Source organism: Ovis aries, chromosome 2 (assembly GCF_016772045.2).
Source record: "Ovis aries strain OAR_USU_Benz2616 breed Rambouillet chromosome 2, ARS-UI_Ramb_v3.0, whole genome shotgun sequence".
NCBI lineage: Eukaryota > Metazoa > Chordata > Mammalia > Artiodactyla > Bovidae > Ovis > Ovis aries.
The window spans coordinates 108,834,952-108,850,168 of NC_056055.1; the positions used below are offsets into that span (position 1 = coordinate 108,834,952).

The following is a 15,217-nucleotide window of genomic DNA, read 5'->3' on the forward strand; positions in this document are numbered from 1 at the left end:
CATTCTCCTGATGGCATTGCCTGGGTGCATGACTTGAGTTTCCCAACCCTGATATCATCATGGTTATATGACTGCCTGTAACTAATCATTACATAAAAAGCAACAACCTTCCTAGCTCTTCAAGTGTGAACATGACAATGCCCACAATTTAAAGCAGCGTGCCTGCACACTAAGACCCTTCAGTTGTGTCTGACTCTTAGCAGCCCTATGGACTATAGCTTCCCAGGATCCTCTGTCCATGGATTCTCCAGGTAAGAATATGGGAGTGGGTTGCCATGCCTTCATCTAGCAGATCTTCCTGACACAGGGATCAAACCCAGGTCTCTTGTATTGCAGGAAAATTCTTTACCTTTGAGCTACAAGGGAAGCCCAATTTAAAGCAGACCCATCAACAAAAGAAAATATAGAGAATAGAAATCCACTTGTGACATGTTGACATGAGCTGTCACTGAACTGGTTCAAACTCATCAGCCAAATGTTTTCTTTGTTTGGGGTTAATTCTCCTCTACATGAAGTTTTATACTCTTTACTGCTTGATGGAATCTCCTTTTGTGGAGATTTTACATATTTGGTTGCAATAGTCAATAACACCTGAAATTTTTCAATGGTAAATTGGGATGGAGACTGTAGGATTAACAATCCTTTTTTGTTAATTAATTTATACACACACGTATATAAGTCAAGATCAAGGCTCTTCCAATTATACCAAAATTGAAACACATTAACATTAACATGAGGCCTGACTCATTGGCAACTGTTGCAACCAACCAGTCTCCACCTGTCTTCAGCTGTTAACATCTGATTGGAGAGCTCGTCCCTCAGCAAATTTTGACACCTCTTCTAAAGCACTTTGTAAGGACTTCCCAGGTTGTTCAGTGGTAAAGAACCCACCTGCATTTGCAGGAGACATAAGAGACACCAATTCAACCCCTGGATTGAGACGCTTCCCTGGAGAAGGAAACGACAACTCACTCCAGTATTCTTGCCTGGAGAATTCCATGGACAGAGGAGCCCGGTGGGCTATAGTCCATAAGGTCACAAAGAGTCAGACATGACTGAGCACACATGCAGTAGTTGCTGAACAATCTTACTATATTATTAAAGCCCTTTGTAATTTAGAGCCAGGCTGCTTCTCACCGATTTCCAGCCCTGGTGCTGAGCTCCACCTCAGGCAATGGATTATCTGTACCTACATTTTGTTCCTTAATTAATTACTGCTGCTTCTGAATGGCTAACCCTTGGCAGAATCAATCAAAATTCCTCTACCTCTGTTTATTTCCCCAGGTGAAACTCTAGAGGAACAGAAGAAGCCAAAGTTATCTCTTTTTCTCCCGATGACCCACAAATGTTTTACAGGCAATCAACATCATAGCGGCCAGCTGTTATCTCCAGAAGGCAGCCTACATTTCTGTATCTTGAAGAAACCTGAATACTGCTTCTCTTTCACCATTTTTTCTTTGCACTCTCCCAACCAGAGTTTCTCTTAATAAATCAACAAACGTTTGTTCAGTCTTTGCTCTGAGTCCGGTACTGCTCTCAGTTTGGTGATTATGTCAAGTGAATCAAAAATGGAATTCATTGCCACAAAGAACTTAGTGACAACACTGTTTCAAGGACTCAGTGCTACAATGATGACGTAACAGGAGGGTGTGCTAGAGAAAGTCTGTGAATCTCTTAAAGGGAGGGAAGACCTCTTGGAAAAGATGATATTTGATTGCCGGCTTCAAGACAAATAGTAAAAAGCTTTGTGGAAACCTTGGGAAAGAGGGGATCAAGCAGAGGAACAGCAGGTGGCATGTTGCTGAGACATGAATTCTTAGTTACATTAGAGAATCATAGCTAGTGAAACAAAGGATAGAGGAGGACCTACGATGTCTAAGAGGCAGGAGTGAGATCATACAGGGCTTCACATGCCAGAGAAAAATCCTATTTTGCCATGTGAACCGGGAAGTAAAGGAATGATTAGATTTTATATAAGGAAAATAGCATTAGTAAAATCCTCCATGCTGTGAAAACAAATCAACTATACAGGGAAAGCATGTCTATATATGGTTGAGTCACTTAAATTGTTCACGTGAAACCATTGTTAATCAGCTATACTGTTAAAGCAAAATAAAAAGTTTAAAAACAAACAAACAAAAAACATTAAAAAAAACCATACGGGGAAAGACTGGAGAAAAGCAAATCAGTTAGGAAGCTGTGGCGGTGGTAAGTTGCTTTAGTCATGTCCAACTCTTTGCAACCCTATAGATGGTAGCCGATCAGGCTCCTCTGTCCATGGGATTCTCCAGGCAAGAATACTGGAGTGGGTTGCCATTTCCTCCTCCACAGTTAGGAAGCCACTGGTAGCCAAGGAATTATGGTGGCTTGGACCAAGATATCACTGGCAGAAGTGCTGAGACATGTCTGGCTATGAAGCATGTGCTGGAAATCAAGCCGGCATTTACTGATGGACTGGACATGGACTTGAAGAGAGGAATCAAGGGTTCTAGGCACCAGCTTGAATGACTGAGGGAATGAGTGTCACTCTCTAGGGTCTTGCTGAGCACTCAGCTGTGCCCCCTCCACCTAACTGCATATGTTGAAGCTCTAACTTGAAGGTTTGGAGAGGAGGACATTTGGGGGTTGTTCTGGTCCAGGCGGTGACATAAGGGTGAGGTCCTCATAACATTGTAGGGATTACATTCATGCTCAGTTGCTCAGTCGTGTCTCTTTATGACTCCGTGGACTGTGGCCCACCTGGCTCCTCTGTCCATGGGACTTCCCAGGTAAGAATACTGGGGTGGAGGAGTGGATTTCTGTTTCCTCCTCCAGAGGATCTTCCTGACCCAGGGATTAAACCTGTATCTCTTGTGTCTCCTGCATCGCAGGTGGAAGGGATTCTTTGCCACTGAGCCACCTGGGAAGCCCCCTGTAGGATTCCTGGGTTGGGAAGATTTCCCTAGAGAAGGGAATGGCTACCCACTCCAGTATTCTAACTTGGAGAATTCCATGGACTGTACAGTCCATGTGGTTTCAAAGAGTCGACAGGACTAAGTGACTTTCACTTCATTTGTTTTTTCCACAATAAAAGGAAGGTACAGTGAGCGCTCCTCTTCATACCCTGATCCAGGAACAGCCACATGGGCACAGGGCACAAAGCTGGCCATCTGCAAGCCAGGAAGAAGGCTGCTGCCTGAACTGGCCCTTGCTGGGACCCTCATCTCAGAACCCCCTGAAGCCTCTGAACTGTCAGAAGACAAATTTCTGTTGTTTAAGCCACAGTCTATGGTGTTAAGGCAGCCCCTGTTAAGATGAATGAGGAGGAAGTAGGGGTGGACAGTGCTTGTGAGGTGGAACTGAACAGTTTTATGCTGTCCTAGAAGTCCGAGATACTTTCCAGACAGTCTAGTGGAGATGGCAAGGATTCAGTTACATTTTACATTTATGGAGTTCAGGACATGTATTATTTGAGGACATGGTTTTCAGGGTCCTCAGTGTACAGGATACGTGAAAGTTCTGAAACTAGAGGCATTACTAAGGAAACAACGTAGAGGAAAGAAAAGAGAATATGAGGACCAAATCCTTCGTCCTCATAAAATGCATTCATTACAAGATAGATGAAGAGAGAGAACTGAGTAAAATTAACCAGTCAGATAGTAATGGATCCAGTCAAGTGTGGTGTTACATAAGTCCAGGGGGAAAACTACTTTTAGGTATGGAGGACCAGTGGGATTCCTCATTCTGTCACAGTGGTGCCTTCAGATTCCTTGAGCAAAGCATCTGCTATAACACTGGCTTAAAAAAAAAAAAATCCCTAGATATGTGGGATGGGGGTGAGGTGGGAGGCTCAAGAGGGAGAGGATATACGCATACCTATAGCTGATGGCATTGTAGTAAGAAACTAACAACACTGTAAAGCAACTCTACAGTAATTTTCAAAAAACCCACAAATGAGCTAACTTACAGATAAGATCCCAAATGCACAAAAGGACAATGACCAGACTACTATACGTAAAAGTAGAACTTCGATCCACAACCAGAAATACCCTGCCCTGGAAATCCCTTTTCTACAATAGGCAGCACGGTCAGACTTGAAGGACATCGGACCATCATATCCAATAACAATCTAGAAAGCCAACTAATATCTGTAACAATCAGCCCCTCATGACCAGGAGTTGACGAATAGATGACAGACCCCATTTCTGTTTCTGCTTCTAACGTAGGACCGACCAGAGAAAGCCAAATACTCACCCTCATCAATAAGACACCATGCTCTGCTTCAACAGTTTGCCTGCTTTCAGCATCTCTGGGCTGATGCCCTCCATCCAGGACACACTGAAGCCCCCCATCTTCTAAAGCTTGCCCTCTCCTCTCCTCCACCTGCCTTGGTGTCTCTGCTGTGACACAAGTCGTAGCAGACTCCCTGTAATTTTAGCAAACTTAGAATAAATGGTTTTGCTTGTTCTCACTTGGCTGCTCTTCATTTCTTTCCATACAGACAAATGCTACCTTAAACTCATTGACCAACTGGCCAGAAACAAGGAAAAAACAAACCAACAAAATACTGGTAAGGTTAGCTGGATGCCAAATGAGCTTTATACACAGAGAAAATGGACCATAGTGACTGACCTTGAGCTTTACTTCTTTGTGAAGTCATGGAGTTGAAAGAAGATGCAATAAGAAAGTTCCAGGTGGCAGAGAAATCCTCATACTACGATATTTTAATAAAAATGGTGCCCTCTCCATCATTAACTTGAGATGGAATTTAAAACTTTCCTCTCCTTTGCAGCAAAGAAAATGTTTGTCCTTAATGGTTGTGAGGTCCAGTTGAAAGGTGCTGGGGGTCAGAGTTTTCCTGGAGTGTATGTCGAAGTGAGTAGCTGAGCAAGGTGCCTCTGACCCAGCCTCCTTCTCCCATGCTCCTCACAGGTGGCACCTTGGTGAGTCCATGTTACCAAGCCCACCTGTGGTTCATTATCATTAAGCCCTGGTATTTTGGAGCCTCTTTAAAAAATAAAATAAAATAAACACCACATTCTTTACCCTCATTAAACAGGCTGCACTCATTCTATCAGATCTCTGTTGTTTTTAATGCAACTAATGCAACTGTTTCAAAATGAACAAAACAATCTCAGTTTCTACAGTTTTGGGATCAATGCAACTACCTGAGCATGTTGGCTCTTCTCATATATTTGGATACATGTAATAATATTTTATAGTCACCAAGAAGAAAGGAATATCAAACTTATTTTCCCATTGAGTGGTTTTGCAAAGATATTATCCCAGGGCTGGTGTTTTGACTAATATAAACACCAGTCAAAATGGTGTTTGACTAAAACACATTTTGTCTTTCTAGAGTTCAGGCAATGAACAGAGATCTCATTTACTATGGAATCATCTTCTACTCTTTAGTTCTTTTTTTATAATTCTATTTATTTTTTGGCTACAATGAGTCTTGCCTGCTGTGCAGGTTTTCCTTTAATTGCAGTGAGTGGGGGCTATTCTCTCCTTCAGCTCAAGGGCTTCTCACTGTAGTGGATTCTCTTTCACAGAGCTCAGGCTCAGGAGTTTCCCTGGGCTTAGCCGTTCCTTAGTATGTGGGGTCTTCATGGATCAGGGGTCTAATTCTTCTTGGATCAGGGGTCTTCTTCATTGGCAGGTAGACTCATTACCACTGAGCCACCAAGAAATCCCTCTTTAATTACTTCTTAAACCCTTTTTTTTTCTCACATTTCTTTCTTTTTGTTTTAATCTCCTCCTGATTTCCAGTCTCTTTTTGATCAAGTAGCCCCCATGTCCCAAATTCAAGTAAGTAACTGTGGAAAATAGTTTGACCTGAAAATACAGTTGTTAAGTCACCTTTTGTTTCAGCCACAAAGCCTCCTTTCTGCAGATTCACAGAATATACCTGGGCTGTTCTAGGGTCAGGCTGTGCACTTGGTATTTCCACATCCATGAATGCTCCTGGCTGGCAGGCCATTTACCTAGTATCTTCCTTTGTCCCCAGACCACCTTATCTGAGATGCTGGAGAAGCAACCCACTGAGAATATAGTCTCCATTCACCCTCTGCTATTACCTTCTTGAGTGAGTATTCAGTTATTCAGTTGTGTCTGACTCTTTGTGACCCCACAGACTGTTGACCACCAGGCTCCTCTGCTCATGGGATTCTCCAGGCAAGAATATTGTAGTGAGTTGCCATTTCCTTCTCCAGGGCATTCTCCCAACCCAGGAAACAAACCCCCATCTCCTGCATTGACAGCTGGATTCTTTACCACTGAGCCACCAAGGAAGCCCATTACCTCCTTACCGAGTTGATTTTTCTTCAAAAAGCTTTATGTTAGATATAAATATAGATATGTATGTATATTCCTCTTCCTACCCTTATCCCTACATACAAGAAAAGTTCAGAAAGCAAGTCTGTTTTCTGCTCTTTTCATGTTGTGTTCCAGCACCCAGCACCATACCTGCTACAAAGTAGGCTTTCAACTAATATTTGTGGAATGACTAAATCAGTCAAGGCAAATATCAAATCCCCAGCGAGGGATTCTGTGGGTGAGGTGTCCTAGTTATAGCCCCATTTATGGCTTATGGATCTTGCTGAAGGTACACATTTGTTGGCAGATAATATTGTATGGGGAATTTATGATCAATACATATCTGTACACTGCATATATTTATGATTAATCTGTTAATTCTGGAGAATCTCTTTTATGCTGAATAGTGGCTGAATGAATCTGAGCATCATTATCAACTATAATTTTAAGAATTCTTTTTCCATGCTGATGGAATGTAGCTGATTTTAATCATCTCTCTTGACCTAGATTATAAACTATACTGAAAATATGCTTATTCAGGCTATATGCCCAACTATCACTAATATATCAGGGAAAGATTCTCCTCACATTTAAGCATCTTTTTCAGACTCCACCAGGAAAGAATAATTTCTGCACAATCTCTTGAGGGATCCATGAGCCCATCTGTATTTGCTGTGTGAATAAAAACCTGTCTGTGGCAAGCACACCAGACCTGACATTTGTGCAGGAGACAAGCGAGCCTTCATCATCCCCGGCTGGTAATGACAAGTGGGTGGACGGTGGAAGCCAGAGCAGGGATGCACCTGAAAGAACGTCTGTGTGGCTTACTGGAGGATGCTCCTTCCAAAATATCCATGATAGAGGAGAAGTTGAGGGATTCCCTGGGGGCTGAGTGGTAAAGAACCCACCTGCAATGCAGGAGATGTCGGTTCAATCCCTGCATCAGGAAGATCCCCAGGAGAAGGAAATGGCAACCCACTCCAGTATTCTTGCCTAGAGAATCCCATGGACAGAGGAGCCCAGCAGGATACAGTCCATGGGGTTGCAAAGAGTTGGACAAAACTGAGCGACCTAAACAACAACAACAACAACAACATGTTCTACAAGGCATTTGGACACTGATATTGAGAGAGAGGTCTGAGATAACTTTAGAGATTAGGAGGCAGATCATGAGGAAAAGCATTGTGTTTAGAAGTCACTCTAAGCGTGGGTGGCTGCGACCGGCACACTAAGCACGGCAGAGGAGCTACCCCACATCGGAGGTCAGGGGCAAAAGCTGGGAGGACCCCATGCCCGAAGGGCGGTGGCCAAGAGTTGTTACCACACTTCCGAGGCCAGGGGCAGCGGCCTAGAGTGCTAGGCTGCGACAGTACAGGAACGGCTGAGAGGAGCTACCCTGCGTCGGAGGCCAGGGGCGGCGGCGGGGAGGAGCAACCCCGCGTCCAAGGAGCGGTGGCTACCTGGGTGCAGGAGGGCCTAGTTGAAAGTCAGAGAGGGCAGCGGTGAGGAGATACCCCCCATCCAAGGTAAGGAGCAGCAGCTGCACTTTGCTGGAGCAGCCGTGAAGAGATACCCCATACCCCAGGTAAGAGAAACCCAAGTAAGACAGTAGGTGTTGCAAGAGGGCATCAGAGGACAGACACACTGAAACCAAACTCACAGAAAACTAGTCAATCTAATCACACTAGGACCACAGCCTTGTCTAACTCAATGAAACTAAGCCATGCCCGTGGGGCAACCCAAGATAGACGGGTCATGGTGGAGAGGTCTGACAGAATGTGGTCCACTGGAGAAGGGAATGGCAAACCACTTCAGTATTCTTGCCTTGATAACCCCATGAACAGTATGAAAAGGCAAAATGATAGGATGCTTAAAGAGGAACTCCCTGGGTCAGTAGGTGCCCAATATGCTACTGGAGGTCAGCGGAGAAATAACTCCAGAAAGAATGCAGGGATGGAGCCAAAGCAAAAACAATACTCATCTGTGGATGTGACCAGTGATAGAAGCAAGGTCCAATGCTGTAAAGAGCAATATTGCATAGGAACCTGGAATGCCAGGTCCATGAATCAAGGCAAATTGGAAGTGGTCAAACAAGAGATGGCAAGAGTGAACGTCGACATTCTAGGAATCAGTGAACTAAAATGGGCTGGAATAGGTGAATTTAACTCAGATGACCATTATATCTACTACTGCAGGCAGGAATCCCTCAGAAGAAATGGAGTAGCCATCATGGTCAACAAAAGATTCTGAAATGCAGTACTTGGATGCAATCTCAAAAATGACAGAATGATCTCTGTTTGTCTCTAAGGCAAACCATTCAATATCACAGTTATCTAAGTCTATGCCCCAACCAGTAACACTGAAGAAGCTGAAGTTGAATGCTTCTATGAAGACCTACAAGACCTTTTAGAACTAACACCCAAAAATGATGTCCTTTTCATTATAGGGGACTGGAATGCAAAAGTAGGAAGTCAAGAAACACCAGGAGTAACAGGCAAATTTGGCCTTGGAATGCGGAAAGAAGCAGGGCAAAGACTAAGAGTTTTGCCAAGAAAATGCACTGGCCACAGCAAACACCCTCTTCCAACAACACAAGAGAAGACTCTACGCATGGACATCATCAGATGGTCAACACCAAAATCATATTGGTTATATTCTTTGCATCCAAAGATGGAGAAGCTCTATACAGTCAACAAAAACAAGACCAGGAGCTGACTGTGGCTCAGAACATGAACTCCTTATTACCAAATTCAGACTCAAATTGAAGAAAGTAGGGAAAACCACTAGACCATTCAGGTATGACCTAAATCAGATCCCTTATGATTATACAGTGGAAGTGAGGAATAGATTTAAGGGCCTAGGCCTGATAGATAGAGTGCCTGATGAACTATGGAATGAGGTTCATGACATTGTACAGGAGACAGGGATCAAGACCATCCCCATGGAAAAGAAATGCAAAAAAGCAAAATAGCTGTCCGGGGAGGCCTTACAAATAGCTGTAAAAAGAAGAGAGGTGAAAACAAAGGAGAAAAGGAAAGATATAAGCATCTGAATGCAGAGTTCCAAAGAATAGCAAGAAGAGATAAGAAAGCCTTCTTCAGCAATCAATGCATAGAAATAGGGGAAAAGAACACAATGGGAAAAACTAGAAATCTCTTCAAGAAAATTAGAGATACCAAGGGAACATTTCATGCAAAGATGGGCTCGATAAAGAACAGAAATGGTATGGACCTAACAGAAGCAGAAGATTTTAAGAAGAGGTGGCAAGAATACACAGAAGAACTGTACAAAAAAGATCTTCATGACCCAGATAATCACAATGGTGTGATCACTCACCTAGAGCCATACATCCTGGAATGTGAAGTCAAGTGGGCCTTAGAAAACATCACTATGAACAAAGCTAGTGGAGGTGATGGAATTCCAGTTGAGCTATTTCAAATCCTGAAAGATGATGCTGTGAAAGTGCTGCCCTCAATATGCCAGCAAATTTGGAAAACTCAGCGGTGGCCACAGGACTGGAAAAGGTCAGTTTTCATTCCAATTCCAAAGGAAGGCAATGCCAAAGAATGCTCCAACTACCGCACAATTGCACTCATCTCACATGCTAGTAAAGTAATGCTCAAAATTCTCCAAGCCAGGCTTCAGTAATACATGAACCATGAACTTCCTGATGTTCAAGCTGGTTTTAGACAAGGCAGAGGAACCAGAGATCAAATTGCCAACATCCGCTGGATCATGGAAAAAGCAAGAAAGTTCCAGAAAAACATCTATTTCTGCTTTATTGACTATGCCAAAGCCTTTGACTGTGTGGATCACAATAAACTGTGGAAAATTCAGAAAGAGATGGGAATGCCAGAACACCTGACCTGTCTCTTGAGAAATCTGTATGCAGGTCAGGAAGCAACAGTTAGAACTGGACATGGAAAAACAGACTGGTTCCAAATAGGAAGAGGAGTAAGTCAAGGCTGTATATTGTCACCCTGCTTATTTAACTTATATGCAGAGTACATCATGAGAAACGCTGGGCTGGAAGAAGCACAAGCTGGAATCAAGATTTCCCGGAGAAATATCAATAACCTCATATATGTAGATGACGCCACCCTTATGGCAGAAAGTGAAGAGGAGCTAAAAAGCCTCTTGATGAAAGTGAAAGAGGAGAGTGAAAATGTTGGCTTAAAGCGTAACATTCAGAAAACGAAGATCATGGCATCCGGTCCCATCACTTCATGGCAAATAGATGGGGAAACAGTGGAAACAGTGTCAGACTTTATTTTTGGGGCTCCAAAATCACTGCAGATGGTGATTGCAGCCATGAAATTATAAGACGCTTACTTCTGGAAGGAAAGTTATGACCAACCTAGACAGCATATTCAAAAGCAGAGACATTATTTTGCCAACAAAGGTCCGTCTAGTCAAGGTGATGATTTTTCCAGTGGTCATGGATGGATGTGAGAGTTGGACTATAAAGAAAGCTGAGTGCTGAAGAATTGATGTTTTTGAACTGTGATGTTGGAGAAGACTCTTGAGAGTCCCTTGGATTGCAAGGAGATCCAACCAGTCCATCCTAAAGGAGATCAGTCGTGGGTGTTCATTGGAAGGACTGATGTTGAAGCTGAAACTCCAATACTTTGGCCACCTGATGTGAAGAGCTGACTCATTGGAAAAGACCCTGATGCTTGGAAAGATTGAGGGCAGGAGGAGAAGGGGATGACAGAGGATGAGATGGTTGGATGGCATCACTGACTCGATGGACATGGGTTTGGGTGGACTCCGGGAGTTGATGATGGACCGGGAGACCAGACGTGTTGCGATTCATGGGGTCACAAAGAGTCTGACACTACTGAGTGACTGAACTGAACTGATACTAAAATTGGAACGATACAGAGAAGATTAGTCTGGCCCTGGCACAAGTATGGCATGTAAATTCACGAAGTGCTCCTTACTATTCAGGATGGGGGGACACATGGGCACCCATGGCTGATTCATGTCGATGTATGGCAAAAAAACACCACAATATTGTAAAGTAATCAGTCTCCAGTTAAAATAATTTAATTAATTAAAAAATCTTAAAACAAAATAAACCATAGCACAGGTTTGTTAGAGAGTTTAGCCTTTTATGCAACATTTAAGCAAAAGAAAACCTCCAAAAGTGACCCAGGGTAGCAAGAGGAAAGTGAAATTCTAACTTAATTAAAAAGTACATATCTAATAAAAACATACTTTTGGACTTTCTGTGAAGATATGTGCATCTTTTATCAAGAATGAGATGGTTGAATGGCATCACCAACTCAATGGACTTGAGTTTGAGCAAACTCTGGGAGATAGTGAAGGACAAGGAAGCCTGGTGTGCTACAGTCCACGGGGTCACAAAGAGCAGGACGCCACTTAGTGACTTAACAACAAATACATATATCTATATATGTATTTATCTGCACAGGAATAATGAAATGTATTTTGCATTTATAGACTAGTTTCTGTCTTAAGTGTTTAACCATCTTCCTTCCTGAGGTTCATCCATGTTTTACTAATTCAGCTTTGGGATGGTCTTCACTGAGCGTAAAGAAACAACTTTTTTTTTTTTTTTTTTTTGAGAATTACCTCAATCTCCTTAGAAGAAAACATACATTTATTTTATTTGGAACTGAGATTTTACAAATTCAGGAACACAGCTCCACACCCAGCAACTTTTTCCAAGACCAAACAGGACTCAAGTTCTCTCACCTGTCCTATTAGGAGTATTCTCCTTCCTCTCAGACTCCTGGGTGCCTAGCCCCTCCCTATTTCCATCAAACACGCTCTCTTCTGCTTTTGCATCCTGGGGAGATCACATAACAGAATGACCAGAATATGGACCATGTCAGTGACAGTTATGGCCACTCAGACTACTTCCTGGTGGTCTGACTTTTGCTTAGGGTGTCAAATAAGCATCCCAGTAGGAATAAAAATCATACCACATGCACAACCTAAATGTAACCTGAAATGTGTCATCTGTAACACATTCATATTTTATTTTTAAAAAATTTAGGGTCATGACTTTTTTTTTCAGTTCCTGGGAATCATTTTGGTTGTTTTAGATCTCTTTAAAACTCCCCGTTTACACTTTAAATTGTTCCGTTTTGTTCTAGCTCTGCTCTCATTTGTGTGTCCCTATTCCAAGTGTTGAAGTGATCCAAAACGTAGTTCTTCTCTTTTACGTCACATCTGTGTGCTATCGTGTGCTTAGTTGCTCAGTTGTGTCTGACTCTTTGTGACCCTATGGACTGTAGCCTTCCAGGCTCCTCTGTCCATGGGATTCTTCAGGCAAGAATACTGGAGTGGGTTGGTTGCCATTTCCTTCTCTGGGGGATCGCCCGACCCAGGGATCAAACCCACATTTCCTGTGTCTCCTTCACTGCATGCAGATTATTAACCACCGAGCCAGTAGGCACCCCCTTAAAGCCATAGGACCCTTCTAAATAGACAGTTATCTTTCTCTGTGTCAGTGAGCGTAATATCCCTTCCACCCATCTGGGCTACCTTGTGCGGTCAAGCACTATGAGTAGATAACCATCATTGGCTGAGAGGAAGCTGGTGTTTTCCTTGGTGACCCACTGTCACTGGAGTTGGAAATTAGGGGCCCTCTACAGGGCAGGTCCCAAACGGTCTCTGTTTCTGGAAGCCAGCAGAAGAAGTGAGTCTCCTCCACACCTGCCCCTCCTGTTCATCTTGAACCAAGGGGACAACCAGCTTCCCACACTAAATGAGCTGGAGCACTGTCCCCTCTTGGCACAGGATCCTGTCTCCAAGGACAACTGGTCTCCTTTCACAGCAACCCAGAAATCTGTTCACCTGCACACATTTTCCTAGATGGAGCCACCTCTTTTCAAGACTCAGATGCTTGATCCTTTCTTAATTGTGAGAAAGATGTGCCTCCTCTAGGAGGACTCTGCTGTAGCAGAAGTTTGTACATATTTCAATGAAAGATTGTTCAGTCTGGTGGCTGAGACATGAAAATCATGGATTAGAAAGGACAAAGAACCAGAAACAAATGCTCAACACCATCTTCTAAATGTCCTGTTTTCCAAACTTAGAAACTTGAAAGAAATCTGAAAGGAGGGAGAAATACGAGATTTCCATGGAATCATTAAACAATAATAATGCAACTACTTGATCCAAGAAATAATAAGTGACTTCAAATAAACAGGATGACAACAAGATAGCACTAATTATGGGAAAAGAAGTAAAGTTCTTGCTATTGGTAAACTATATAAAACAACCTTGAAGAAGAAACCAGAAAAGGGGGTTAGGATGAATAATATTAGATAAAACATATGTGCACATGCCCATTCATCCATTCATGCATGCATACACACACAGAGACACACACATTACACATACATACACACATACTCCACAGAACAACATCCATGTATAAGAAAAAAAAACCCTGAAAATAAAATACAACCAAGATAACTGCAAAACTTCACTGAAATAAATAAAAGAAAACTGAACAAAAGAATACAAATATTTGGTAGCTGGATGGGAAATCAATTCTTCTCAAAATTGATCTATGTATTTAATTCAATCTCAATAAATTATTCAACATTACTTTATATTTAGAAGGCATGGGTGTTAAGGTGTGAGTAAAAAAACCATTTTTTTAAAGAGATGTGAAAGTGTTAGTTGCTCAGTCGTGTCCGACTCTTTGCAACCCCATGGACTGTAGCCCACCAAGCTCCTCTGTTTATGGGATACTTCAGGCAACAATACTGGAGTGGGTTGCCATTCCCTTATTCAAGGGATCTTCCTGACCCAGGGACCGAACCTGAGTCTCCTGCATTGCAGTCAGGTTCTTTACCATCTGAGCCACAAGGGAAGTAGTTAGAGAAAATATATAAGGTCAGATATTATAACAAGGAGTACTACCACATTAATGAAATCAGGTTGGTACTAATGCTGGATTAAAAACTTAAATGGGAAAAAAGTTACTTGAGAAAGGAGCAGTGTCCATATATGCATGTGGTACCCACATAATGCGAGATCTAACACAGATCCTCAATCAGTGGAAGGATTTTGGCACAAAGAGCTCAATTCACATTTTCATCTCAAGTCATTCTAGGTGGAGAAAAGTTGATTAAGAATACAATTAATGATACAATTAATATTTTAAAGTTAGTAAAGTAATAGAAGTTAGACAAAAGTTTGCCTGGTTTTTCAAATTAAATATTTTTAAAAAACAAGTGCTGAAAGAAAAATTATAAAGAAGAAAAATTTCACTTTAATTACTTTCATTGAAAAATCATAAAACTAAAATGCTATCAACTTGGGAGAAAACTTGCAACAAGGCAAAAATCATAATATAATCAACATAATATAGTATTATAATTATTTTTATGCATGTTGATAAGAAAAACCCAGAAATAGTAAATCAAGTAAAGTATTTTAACAAACAAAACACTGAAGATAAAATATGTCAAAAAAATGTGTTGAAACTGTTTATTTATAATCTGACAACTATGCTTTAAAAAAAAACTTCTATAACTTGTTTTGCTTGCTTAATTAGTATAGCTTTCAAAAACTGATAATATTTAGTTTCAGCGGTGTTACAAGTTGCTATGGGAAATGAATATTGATATAAATTTTTGGAAACTATTTTGTAATATATTGGGCCTTAAGTATGTTCATAAACTCTGATCTGAATACTTAGACTACTCATATGTACTCTAAGAAATGATCTACAATTGGGAAACATGTATTTATGGCAAGGTTTCAACAGGAAGCTCTTTACAGCAGTAACAATAGGTAAGAGCATAAATAGTTAACAAATTTAATATTGTAACTGATTATGATTCTTGCATATATGGAGTACCCTACAACTATTTAAATAATATATGCAAGGCTTTTCCAGAAAAGAAAATTATGCTTTTGGCAAACGGTAAAT

General features: G+C 41.7%; 1 protein-coding gene and 1 non-coding gene across 2 annotated transcripts in view; one reads left to right on the forward strand and one right to left on the reverse strand.

The window, feature by feature from the left end:
* Window positions 1-15,217, reverse strand: part of LOC132659304 (polypeptide N-acetylgalactosaminyltransferase-like 6) — a 648,338-nt gene that overhangs the window by 342,589 nt on the left and 290,532 nt on the right. The window lies entirely within an intron of this gene.
* On the forward strand, window positions 11,142-11,244 carry LOC114113346 (U6 spliceosomal RNA). Its single transcript, XR_003588398.1, has one exon. It is a non-coding gene; the product is annotated as a U6 spliceosomal RNA (small nuclear RNA).